Source organism: Herpailurus yagouaroundi, unplaced genomic scaffold, assembly GCF_014898765.1.
Source record: "Herpailurus yagouaroundi ecotype Mexico unplaced genomic scaffold, PumYag 186, whole genome shotgun sequence".
In the NCBI taxonomy this organism is placed as follows: Eukaryota; Metazoa; Chordata; class Mammalia; order Carnivora; family Felidae; genus Herpailurus; species Herpailurus yagouaroundi.
Window position 1 is genome coordinate 40,223,107 of NW_024412417.1, and position 10,715 is coordinate 40,233,821.

General features: G+C 54.5%; 1 protein-coding gene across 1 annotated transcript in view; it reads left to right on the top strand.

Annotated features, from left to right (window-relative positions):
- Positions 1–10,715, top strand: part of TG (thyroglobulin) — a 244,730-nt gene that overhangs the window by 190,865 nt on the left and 43,150 nt on the right. The gene's annotated exons all lie outside the window — the stretch shown is intronic.

Sequence of the window (10,715 nt, forward strand, 5' to 3'; positions counted from 1 at the left end):
CTGCATTGTAGATAATATTGTGTCAGTGTTCATTTCCTTGGGTTTGATAGTGATGTGGTTATGTGAGAAAAACGTGCTGGTTCTCGGGAGATACTCCCTGCTGTATTTGGAGGTCAAGTGTCGTAATGTCTGCAACTTTCAAGTGGTTCGCTAAAAGAAAAAGAAAAAGAAAATACAAAAGCAGATAAATATAAAGAAAGGAGAAAACGAGAGAGGCCGAAAGCAAACGTGGAAAAATGTTAACGTTTGCTGGATCCAGGTGATGGGCATATGTGCCAATTGCAACTTTCTGATGGGTTAAAATTCAAATAATAATAATGATGATGATGATGATGATGATATATAGCTCCCTATTCATAGTATGTGAGTCGTAACTGGGAAAACTCAGTCACATGGGGGCTAAGGACTTAGTGGCAGGACTTCCCTACTGGAGCTGGGAACACCAGATGACTGTATTGGGGCGACCCTCTGAGAGCCCCAGCCGACCCCCCCCCCCCACCACGCTTCACACAGACGCCAGAGCTGAGTGTCCAGCGACTTTCCCAGAATCACACGGCTGGTCCCCAAGCAGAGCCAGGGGCCAGTGTCCAGGGCTGGTGATGAGCCGCCCCAACCCAGCCCTCGTTTAGAAACCTCGCTCCGTGTAGTTGTCAGAGCTCTCGAGAACATCAGGGCCGTTTCTAAATGAAAAGGGAACTCCGCACTAGAGAGTTGCTTCCTTAGGCAAGTTGTGAAAATACCCACTGCCCACAGGGAGCCCCAGGAAGGGCACAAAGGAAATGGTGAGAAAGATTGAGAAGGGGAAACACAGGCAGGCAGAAACATGCCCAAGTGGAGATTTCCCCCCCACCAGCTTCACACAGAGGAGTAGAAGAGGCTTGGACCGATTGTCAGAAGGCATGAGCTTTGTGGCAACCTAAACAAAAATTACCAGGCATTTCCTGTGAAGGCGACACTGAGTACATTCCCTCCTTCAGTCATTTATTCAATAAAATTTTACCGGGCCTGTTCCAGGCTCTGGAATTCAGGGAGGTGCAAAACCCGACAGAACCCTCGCGGAGTTTACCTTCTCTGGGGAAGCCATGTGACGAAGACCCGAATACACCAACCGTCAGTGGTGGGGACTGCCGAGAAAATGGAGCGGCCGGTGTGACAGAGGGGCCGGGGCGCGTCACTTCCCACAGGTGGTCAATGTCCATGGTCTGCCATTAGCTGAGACCCACAGGAGGAGACAGAGCCAGCCCGGGGCAAGGCCGGCCGTGAGCAGCACGAGGAGCCACTGGCTTGGACAGACTCCGGAGGGTTCGGGGAAGCTCCGAGCCTGATGGCAGAGGCAGGCGACAGACAGACGGCGGACCACAGAGGGGTCTCCATGAAAGCACACAGACCATGGACGGGAGGAGCCCCCGCAGGAGGAGAGGCTCAGAATTTGGAGCCCCTGGGTTGCGGCCAGGGTCACAGTATCGGCTCTGCCTGTTCCCAGTGGGTAACTGGGTGACAGGGGCAGGGAGGGTGCGCCCCTCACTTCCCCCAGCTTTGGTGGTTCGTTATCTCCCCTTCCCTCCTGCGGTAACTGCCAGGAAACAAAGGCGGTTTGAGAACATGTCCCTAAAACTGCCACTGTGCTGCATGGAAGCCGAACCGTGGCTGTCGCAGCAGGTGTGGAGGAGGGGGAGCCCGGGGCCGGCGTCAGCGAGAGCAGGGGTGAAACCAGGGCAGCCGTGCACCCATGTGTGATCCGGGCTAGCGACCCCGACTTGAGGCTCCTGTTTCCACTTTCCAGGAGGGTTCTCCGTCTCGGCATTGCGGACGTTCCGGCCAGACCCGTTCTCTGCCGGGTGTGTTAGCGGAGGGGAGAGGGCTTCCCTGGGTGCTGTAGGATGTCGAGCAGCATCCTGGCCTCCACTTACCTGATGCCGGCAGCACTGACCCTGCCAGAACATGCCAGGCATCGTCAGGCGGTGCCCTAGGGAACAGGCACCACGGGATCACAGCTGTCCCACGGAGGTACTGGGAGCGTTCAGGAAGTCAACCTGCGCGCCGTTCTCTCATGGATCACAAGCGCTGCCCAGCGGTCAGCGGTCGGTTCACATAGACCCAGTCCCGCGGCCGGCCGCCCACGATCCCTGCCGCACGTGGCGGAACGGTGGAATGCCACAGGGCCCCCTGTGGGGTGGCTTCTACCTGCCCTCCTTCTCCGCCATAATACAGGTGACCTGAGAGGCAGAGCAGGCGTGTGTCCGGGTCCGGGGTCCCCCGAGGCGCCCCGCAGCGGTGCGCGATGCGTGGGGCCGCATCCGTAGAGAGGGGCTGGTTTGGTAGAGGGAGCAGGCAGGGCGGGGGGGGGGGGGGTTACAAGACAGGCACCATGTCGTGTGGCGGGTTCGGCAAGGCTGTCCCTTCAGGGAGCTCACCGCCAACACCCTCATCCCCGTTTCTCCAGGCCCAGCACCACACGGGGTGCGTACCGGATACTTGGGGAATTGCCGAGTTCAGCCAACTTCTTGCGATTGCAAGGTCCTTATGCGTGAAACCCGCAGTGGGACCACAGGCAGGGAGGGGAGCCTCGGACGCAGCGTGAGTGAGGCTCCACCCCTCCCTGCACTCAAGGAATTCAGGGGCTAGCGGAAGAAGCAGACACACCGTCAAAACCTTTGGGGGCAAAAGAAAGATGCCGACAGGGAGGGAGCCAGGAGAGGCCTGGACTCCTGGTTCCATGTGGGAACCTGGCAGCCAGGAGTGGCAGGACCAGATGGGATTCTACGCCAGCAGCCTGGTTTGGTGTTCAAGGTCACTGATGTTCCGTGTCAGCACAAGAAGCAAAGACATAAAAACACTGGGCAGGAGATGCCTCCACCCAGGACCTCAAGTATAAGTATAGGGTCAGCCCCAGCCAAGTGACAGTATGACAGGAGGCCACACGTTAGGGCTCAGAGAGACACCCAGGTCCATCTGTATAGAAAGCACCTGACTCCTGGAGGGGTTTGCCAGTTAAGTAGCTATTAGGCCACAGGCCAATGGCCCCAGGCAGATCAGCAAGATGTCCTCATGGGTTGAGGATTGCTCAGTGAAGTGTGGGGCTGCAGTCACTGCCTCACTGAAATGCAACGTTCCACATGTTAACAACTAGCTTTACCCTCTTAACATTGTCCGGAGCCAGGTATTAACGTTCCCCACTTGGGGAGGGCTGGCAGGCCCTTCAGATTGCAGAGGGCCTCTAGGTTCTAGAAAGTTAAGCCGGCTGAGCAACGCGTGGCCGTGGCCAGAGCGCGATGGGAAAGCCCCACGGTTGACAGCTTCGTCCAGCATGATCAGTTTCCTGGTTCTACTCAAAACTGTGTTCCCTTCTTTCCCCATCAGTGTTGGAAAGGCTAGAAGATGAGAAAGGAGACCTCAGGAACTCATAAGCTCCCTCTCAGTGGAGACGGTCAAGTGTAGGCTGGCCCACTTAGTAGGGAAGTTACACGAGCATACTCCCAATGGAAGGCGTTGTGCTGGACGCCATGAAACTGTAGAAGGGATTCTCGTATTTAAAAGGGTGAAACCAGATGAACTTCAAGATCCCACGCAAACTAGAAGTTCTCTGAGAGCCAAGCTCATGCCCCTTCTGTAGCTGGATAAGCAACTCAGTCGGTCAGTCAGTCAGTCAGCAAATATTTGTCGAGCACCTTCTGTGTGTTAGGCACTGCTCTAGGAGCTGAGTTAGAGATGTGAACAGTTGACGGCATAGAAATCACCCAAGGGAAAGGGGACAGTAAGGGGAGCTCGCACCTTGGGAGAGAACTTTGAAATGAGCCCAGAATGACACCGACATGAAGATCAGGGGGAAGGACAGTTGGGGGAGGCACCGGGCAGGGAGTGTGTGCGGCGTTCAAGGAGCAGGAGGAAGACAAAGGGAATTAACATGGGGCGGGGGGGGTTAGCGGGAAAGAGACTCGGATCTTGTTTATGGCGCCTGTTTCTTCTTCCTGAGTCGTCTGTATGTCCAGACTTTGCCGGAAGAGACCAAGGTTCCTGGGGTTTAACTTACTTGCCCTACAGTCCCCAGCTGATAAGGGACACCACCCAGGTCCAGCTCGACAGGCTATGGAGGTGAGCTCACTGTCACTATTCTGTCGGCCTTGCAGAGGGGCTTCCCGCCCCCCTCCCCCGGCCCCCGGCTTCCCTCACACTGTTCCAGCCCTGTGTCCTCCTCAAGCACCTGCTGAAGATTCCTGCTTCCCACAGGACCAACGTCATCCCTTTTCCTGGCACTCGGTGCTCCTCGCCGTTTGTTCTCTACCCTCCCTCCCACGGCAGCGTCACCATTCAAGGCCTCCACGCCCCCTCCACTGTAAGAACCTGATGTTCCCCTCTACGCTTCAGACAGGCCTCCCGCCTCTTCACCATGTGCTTCGCCAATGCCCTTCCCCAACCTGTGTGGGACGCCCCCCCTCCCCCGCCCCTGCAAGACCCATCCCAGAGCTCACCTTGTTCATACATATTTCCAGACCCCCCCCCCGCCCCCAACCAAAGGTAATTGCTCCCTCCTCAGAACACCCCTTGGAGTTGTACCTGCTCACGGGAATAAGGACACGTGAATATGGGAGTCACGAGCAAGAGAAGGGGGTTCAAGATATTTGAGAGCCGTGTGCCCGCGCACAGGTATTACTAATCCCACTGCCTTTCTAGGTCTCAGGGTCCGCAGGAAAATGGGTACAGACTACCTAGCACGGCACGAGGCACGCATACGAATGTCTCCCTTTCCCTTAAAGTGGAGCCTATGCTTGGGAAGGCAGGTGCATGTGTAACATGTGACCTTGGTCCGCCCCCAGAGCGATGACCCATAATTACCTCTCATTAAATGAATAAATGAAGGCTATGCACCTGCCTTCTGAACAAAGCACCTAATTGTGAATATTGGGTCTTCACCTCGGGGGAAGACGGTAAGCCAACCATGGACATCGTCTGGGAGAGATCAGACCCTATTGTTTCTCCAGAGATGGCAGTTGCTTTTATTTCTGGGACCATCTCCAAAGCTGGAGAAGTGGTCCATCTCGATGGGCTGAATTCTACAGATGGAGTGAGGCCTGCGTGGCCTCGGAGTCCGTGTGTTTCCCGGAGACGCCTCTTGACTTGACAGCCTTCTTAGGAAAGAGAAGAGTGAAAGCTTTGTTCTCACCGTGCTTCTCTGCTGGGACGAGTTGCACAAACGTATTGATTCACTAAAGTTGTTCTCTTTGGTCATTGCTCAACCTAGCCCTCCAGTCCCGCCTCGGGGGAGACGGCACCACTTCCCAGCTCTGTGGAGGGTTGATAAAGAGGCCAACGGATTGCTCAGAGCTCAGGAAGTTCAGTCTTTGCAGCTTGGCCTTCTTTACAAAGTTCCTCTAGGTGCACCTATGTGCAAACCCTTTTATTTCCTAGATCTAACTCGGTCACTCGCTTATTTAGGTGAGTAATATATTAAATGAATGTTAACCTCAGGTCAGCCATGAGGCTAAGCTCTAGGGGGACAAGGGTGATGGTGACATATGTCCTGCCATCCAGTAGCTCAGCGTGAGTCAAGTAGGGGCCGGGAATGAACCACGATGCCAGGGCAGCGTGATGGCGATGAGAGAGATGAGGGAACCCAGCGGGAATGGCTGGGGTTTGCAGGCAAGCCAAAGGCTTGACAGAGGGGTGACTTTCAGCTAAACCTTGAACATGAGAGTTGTCCATCAAAACTAGACATTTGGTGGTACAGCCGGGATGTTCATTTTGTGCCTTCTCTCTCTCTCTCTCTCTCTCTCTCTCTCTTTTTTTTCACTATGAGATGACTTCAGTTACACCTTTTTTGGAGTTGGAAGCGACTTCCGTATCTTTTGCTCATCTGTCATACTGCCTCCTGTGACCTCCTTGCAGCTGGGACAGGCTGACAAATGGCTTCTCCTCAGATCAGCTCGGTCTCAGTCCTGTTTTGCCCCAGCCTTCCATAGCCCCCCCCCCCCCGCCCCCAGCATCCTTAAGGAGCATTGTGTGGACTCCTCATCCGGTCCTGCCCCAACTTGCCTTCCCAGCTACCTGCCTCTTTCTCTAGTCGCCTGGACAGTCTCTGCCTGGTTTTGCCTCTGAGTTTACTCCTGTTGTTCCACTGACCTAGAATGGCTTTCCCCTCACCTTAGGATCTGCCAGAATCAGCGATGAGTCTCCTGTTGGGGCCCCAGCCAACGCTTTGATCCTTTTATCTTACGGAGTCAGAGGCTGGTCAAAGGGCCTGTGTTCCCTTCACTCCCTGCAAAAGGTGGGGCCAGGCCACGTCTCCCCTGCTCTTGTCCTCTGCCCAGAAGTGGGATTCTTTGATTATACAAATGGTCGGGGCCCCAGACTGGCTCATGCCATTTGGCATTGGCGGGGAAGAGGGATGATGACATCTTTGGTACTGTTTGCCTGTAGCTGAGCCTTGACCGGTAGCTATCCCAGAGGCAAGAAGTTTGCCGATCGTTATTGTTCCTAGGAGCAGAGCAGACACTGTGGGTCTATGGTGACGGCCCAGCTGGACTCTCTTGTCCTCAGCCCACTTAGAAAAGGGCCTCTTCCCGTTTTCTAGTATGATCATCTCCAAACTTTCGGTCGTGCACCCAGACAGTAAGAGTTTTGAGTAAGCACCCCCATATATGCCCATTTAGTCATGAATTATATATGCAGATGACGCTGCTAATATACACGTTATAAACAGAAAAATAGGTGCCAAGTGTAAGACTAGTTAAATAATATATTCTGGAATTTTCTTTTGGTGCCCCAGCGGACTGGCTTGTGCACTTCCTTTGGGAGACCAGGACTCTTAACAGAAACATAAAGGAGACAGGCATCGTTTCTGAGCAAAGAGAGATCTTAACAAGGAATTTTGAAAGGCCACATGTTATCTTTGCCCGTGCAAATATACAGTCCGGCTTCTGGGAGGGGCACCGAGGTCCTTGTGAGCTCTGCTCAAGAACAAAGGCCCGTGGGAGTCTTCCCATGAGAGGGAAGGGTCGGTCGTGCTGCTGCTGGGTGGAGTCAGGCCCCAGGAAGAGAAGTTTTTCAAGGGTCTCTCCTAGAACACCCTAATTTTCCCATCTCCATGCTGGTCTGACTTTCAAACACTATATATAGGTTCCATGAAGGCAGGGAGCCACCTGTCTTGTCAGTGATCAGCACCTGGGACTAGCATCTTCCATAGCCAGAGCAACCTTTACCTATTACTAGAAGGAAGTAAGGGGAGAGGGGAGGGAAAACCGGAGGGAAGGACAGAGGGAGCAGGTGTAGCATAAAAATAATTTAAAAAAAACCCTCCCCTCCCTTACAACTTCCTTAAGGCCTTAATCACTCCGATTCCCGGCAGCATCTGCCGTACAAAGGGGGCCAGGCGTGGAATTATCCTGATAATAGGCTCACAGCATCCGAGCCGTCTGCGTCCCCGGGGAACAGCCGAAATAGCTAGCCGGACATTCAGTGGTAAGGCCTCTGCGATTAGCCTCCCTTCGAGAACCGAGTGAGGCCCCTCCACTGCCCTGCCCTGGCAGTTTCATCTCCAAAAACATAACAGTAACAAAACTGGCCCAGCCGCCTCTGAATGTGCCTTACTAGCCCCCCAGTGAGGTTAAGATCCGTGACAGAATGATGATGGCTTCCCCTAGCGTCCCCTCCAACGCTCTCATCCTGTGACGCCTTAACGCCTCTGTGCGATGCGCTTTTGTACTCACGACAAGATTCTGCTGCCGTCATCTAAAGCCGAGCAAGCTCAGAGCCGGCCGTGATGTAATTTACGGCGGTGTCATCCATTCATCGGCGCCTGGACGCGTGTGAAATTGTTAGCCGGCATCTACTTCATTGTCCGCTGAGCCACGACTAATTACATGCAGCGGCGTGCGTTGGATGAGGAGGACAGGGAGGGACAGGCGAGCTCGGTGGCTTAAAATATCCTTGGCCGAAGCGAAATTCAACCCCGGAAGGCTTCTTTCGACTGGAGAATATTTCCCTAGTTTTCACTTTGGTTGGAGTAGCAATACCATTATAAATAACAACTACACTCCGGATAGTGCTTTAGCTCACTTCATTTTTGGAAGAACTCCTTTGAAATGTCAATTATGAGCTTAATGAGTCTTTCTTTTTTTTTTTTTAAGTTTATGTATTTTGAGAGAGAGCGAGTGGGGGAGGGGAAGAGACAGAGGGGGAGAGAGAGAATCCCAAGCAGGCTCCACGCGGCCAGCACAGAGCCTGATGCGGGGCTCGAACCCACAAAACCACGACAGCATGACCTGAGCCAAAACCAAGAGTCGGTCACTTAACCGACTGAGCCACCCGGGAGCCCCAGTAATTGCTTCTACTTATAAGAAACCTAACGTATATAACACTTCACGTGTTGTCTCATGAATTCACCCCAACAAATGCATGAGGCGAATCCTCTCCTTGCCCTCATTTTGCATGAAGGAAACTGAGGCCCAGGGAACTTAAATCACTTTTCTAAAGACACACAGCGGTGAGTAAGAAGGATTGCTGGACTTGAGCTTGGACTCGCGGACCCCATGGCCCGTGCTCTAGATGTTACACCTTGAGACCCAATATGCCCATTTATTTTACAGATGGGGAAACCAAGACCCAGAGAGTAAGGCCACTTGCCAAGTTGTCAGTGCAAGATTCGATACGATTTCTCCAATCCCAGTGCCCATGTTCTGTGCAGTTTTCCTATAGCTCTAATAATTTCTATCTGTTTCCACCTGACACATCAGAAGGGGATGATGTTGGAAATAATGTGGAATGGACTCCAGGAGCTCAGCAGGAACAGGAACTCAGAGGCTTTGCCTCTTCAGCTCATAGAGGTGCATCAACACCTTAGCCAGAGTCCCCTGGGAGTGCCTGCCTGGGAAGGTTTGGGGAGTCGGTCTCCTTGAATTGAGGGCCCAGGGGCTGTCAGGGCTACCCTGTGTTCAGGGTGGGGGCTGGGCTCACACCTCACACCCCGCTGGGGCTAATACAAGGCAAAGAAGTAGCCACCGCAGTGGAAAAGGCTGAGCCCATCCAAACGCAGGAGGCCTCAAGGGGCAGGGTTGGCGCGTGAGGCTCAGGCCTGAAGATACTGACACCAGGACAGGCCAGGCCCGAGGATCTCAGTCCAGGTGGTCAAGCAGACACAGTTTCCCCTCAGGAACCCCAAAGAGCGTGTCCACCGTGACCTCTCCGGTGTGGATGTTGGGTGGGAGCCCCGGACAGCCCGCTTAACCTGCAGCCCATTGCCCCCCACCGCTGTGGCCGGCTCAAGGATTCCAACCTGGAACCCGGTTCCAGCACCCTCTAGCTGAATCCCCGGGGGCTCCCTGACCCCTCCCTTTGCACATGGCACACGGGAAGGCCTGTCTAGGCCGGTGCCTGGCCTCCTGGTCTTGCTTTTTGTCCAGGTGCCCCTTCTGACAAACACCCCTCCGGGGAGGGGCGAGTACCAGGCCTGTCTCCTTTCCTCTCTTCTCCCACTCTCTGCTTCAATCACCGCTGATGCCATCCGGACAGCCCAGGTCACGCCCTTTGTGTGCTGTCCTCTGAGGGGCCGCCCTGACCCCCTCGGGCCCAGGAGTCAACCACTTCCTCTCCTGCCCTCTCAAGGCCACGGGTGTTCACCAGAACCTCAGACCACACACGCACTGCACGCCTCTAGGGCAGTTGTCCTGAACCCTTTGTCCCGGTCGGGAGCCGGCCAGTGGCATTTGCTGAAGGAAAGGAAGGGAGAAGAAAGTAAAGGAAGGGCGAAATGGAGAGAGGGAGGCAGTCCGGAGGGGACTTGGAGGAAAAGAGTCACTGGACATGACTTTCTCGCTTCTAGAAGTCTTTGCTAGGTTGCGCAATCTTCCGGACCCTCCTGTTTCTTGGGGCGGAATTCATACATCATGGCTGGCTGCAGGAGTCAAACCCAGCAGGGAAAACAAGTGACTCAGGAAAATTGAGGAGGCCAGGCTTCCATGCTGGGCCAGCCTTCTCCCAGCACAGGCACCAGCGGGGTCACCTCCCTCAACCTCTGTCCTTCCACCTTGACCTCAGGTACAAGGATACAGTGCTGGGCAAGGAGCTGCCCTTGGTGCCATGCGCGTGTCAACCCCACCGGCCCGCATGACAAACCTAAGAGGTGTGGACAAAATCCCGCCTTTGCGAAACGAATTCGGTGAGGTGAATCTATTTGCCCGAAATGACAAGGCCACCACGTGGCAGAGTGGGGATTCGAACGCAAGTCTTTCTGGTTTCTAAATCCATGTCCTTGCCCGCTTTTCTACACTGGGAGTTGTTTCCAAGGTTTCAGCGTAGTGAGAGGTGGTCTCGAGTTGGTGTCGCAGGTGTCGTGCGGCTCGTATCCACAGAACTAACATTGGTAGAAGCAGAGGAAGCTGGGCAGAGCTGCTCACACGGTGCCTTTCTTGCACCCCTCGCAACAGGTCTGTGAGGCAGGTGCTCTGTAGCTCAGGGACTGAGGTGTAGAGATGTAATTTGTTCAAAGCCAAAGAATAAGAAGGTGGTAAAGTCACACTTCAACTCCAAGCTGTGAGGCTCCCCGCCTCAGCGCCGCTCTCTCCCCGTCATCTCGCTCAGCCTGCCAGCCGACCGTCCGGCCATTCATTCCAGTCCCATCCTGCTGGATCCATGTCTAGGGGAGGCCTCCAGTGCACACGCTCCGTGTTAGACTCCGGGGGTGAAGGACTAGCCATCCCAACCTCTGCCGTCAGAAGTGCGTC